This window comes from Octopus bimaculoides, chromosome 2 (assembly GCF_001194135.2).
Source record: "Octopus bimaculoides isolate UCB-OBI-ISO-001 chromosome 2, ASM119413v2, whole genome shotgun sequence".
Lineage (NCBI taxonomy): Eukaryota > Metazoa > Mollusca > Cephalopoda > Octopoda > Octopodidae > Octopus > Octopus bimaculoides.
The window spans coordinates 41,207,667-41,210,236 of record NC_068982.1 but is presented as its reverse complement, the minus strand read 5'-3'; positions in this window follow the sequence as shown (position 1 = coordinate 41,210,236).

The window sequence follows — 2,570 nt, the reverse complement described above, 5'->3', positions numbered from 1 at the left end:
CATATACCCATATACTTATGCCCTTATACCCATATATGTGCATACATACACAAATACACACACATATGCATACTTTGAAGAGTATGTGGTGTTACTTAATTGTACTGTTGTTTAATACTCAATGCGAAATGGAGCTATAATACTGTATACGTTAATATATCCACTCTATTGATATATATATAGGTGCATGTTTTTTTTGACTCATGAATTCTTAGACAACTTTCATATGTACATGTGTGTGAATGTTTACATTCTGTGATTCCATATAAAAAAAAATAGCACTGAGCTATAGGCGGTGATGTTTGTTGTATTTCCCTGTAAACAAATAGTCCAGGAGCTTCTGCACTTTTGAAGACAAGTAGAATAAAATCTAACTATGGAGACTTGGTTTGAATACTTGCAACAGAGTTAACTCCCTTAGGTGCTCCTCAGAAACTGGGCAATTGATTGAGACTACTGCCCAAATAGACCATGGCAGATTAGAAAGAACAGGGATCCAATAAATGTGCTATTGTTTATCTGTTATAAGGAATGTTTGCTTACTTACAAAGTTATTCTCTCAATATGTCTGTAGATTTTTCTCTGTTTATGCTATGACTTTCTGTAAGGGTGGTTTGTCATGTTCACTTTATTACCTCAATAACATTATTGTCATTTCAATTAGGAAATGATAGATCTGGTATTATATTAATTAGTCCTCAAGTTATGATTGGATATTTCAACCAATTATTAATAGCATTTCAGAAAAAGAAACAATGTCAAAAAAAAAAAAAAAAAAAAAAGTAATTTTCCTTTGATTTTGATTTTAAATAATCATTACAGCAATCAACAAATCTGCTAGTAAGAATATTGTAAAACTTTAATTCTTGTTAATTTGTCTTGTACAGAGAGAGATTCTGGTTGATAATGGAAAGATATTTGGACATGCTCAGCTGCAGAACTGATGTAATCTGGCACCACTGGACATTGGCAGTTGCAACACAAGGAGATAAAATGGATTGTTGGTTTCATAGCTGAAAGGCTAGGCTCTACGGAAGTGCTGCTACCAAAGCATTTGCTGCAAAAATAACTCACAGATAACTGTTTTATCACATCAAATGGTGAGGGAATCTTCAGCTGCACATCCTGGCAACTTATAAATCAAAAAACTTTATTTATACAATTTATAATAATGCTATGGGAGGAAAGGAAAACATAATTTTTTTTTTTTTAAATAAAAGAATACAAATTTGGATAACAATGAAATAGTGTGTAAAAACTTTAATGCAAACACACAACACACATTAAAAAAATCACACACAGCTGTCAGTGAGTATTCTGAAAAAGTGGTGATGCAGCAAGAGGGAAGCACACTGCTCCAATGTTTCAGCCTCCAGCAGTTGTCACTCTTAACAAAGCTAACCAAACAGTATTAGCAGCATCACCAAGGCATTATTATTAATTTTTTTCATACATTTCCTCAAGTAAAATAAAATAAAAATAGAATGGAATTTTCAATGGTTTCATTTGAAATAATGACTATTGCTATATATTTTGTTCATAGTTTAATGTTATTAGGAATATTTCCTGCCAATCTGTAGCAAAAGTCATATAAATTCCTTGACCTGTTTGAGATGTCATGTTTTATCAACAGTCATTTAACTTGTAAAACATGGAAAAGTTTTTATATTTTTATGATTTTTCTCTTCTAGTCCAACAAGCTGCTGTTGGTTAGGGCAAGGTTGAACCCCACCGCCCAAATATACCAACATTATTGAAGGTTTTGGTATGTCATCCAACTAGAAAAATATGGCATATTTGTAGTGCATATATCCTGCTAATCTGCTGGCAGAAATATTAGAATTAACAAAATAGCACAAATATCAAGTTTTTATAGATGTTTCAGAGATAGAATTTCAGTCCTTTATTAGTATTATAATAATAATAATAATAATAATAATAATAAAATAAAACAAGCTGCCTAAAGGCCCTTTCATTATTGTTAACTGCTTTGTGACAGTCAAATATGTTATACAAGTAATCTCAAACTGGAAAAGGAAATGCCATAATCATTTTCCAAATTATGAAAAAATATTACAATGTTAATTATTGTAGCCATTGAAGTTTTATCTTCAAAGTAGTCTGCTATCAGAAAAACCAAGTGGAAATAAAAGCAAACAGACAACTAACAAAGACAAACAATAACAACTATAGTCCACAACCCTTTTCATATGTGTGTATAAGACAGGGAAAAAGTAAAGAGAGAGAGAAAAGATGAAGCATCAGTTCATTTTCTCATTTTCTTTTGAAGAACAAAAATAAAAGTGGATAAACTGTAAATATTAAAACTAATAAAAAACAAAAACAAAAACAAACAAACTAGGTTAGTTTATCTTGTTATTTTATAACGGCTTGTTTGACTAACAGAAGCTAAATAAAATGATTATTCCAGAATAACTTGATAACTTGAAATTATTTTATAACAGCATCAGGGTTTTTTACAAGTTGGAAAGAGAACCAATATTAAACATTGGTCGTCTAAGAACCAATATTAAACATTGGTCGTCTAAGAACCAATATTAAACATTGGT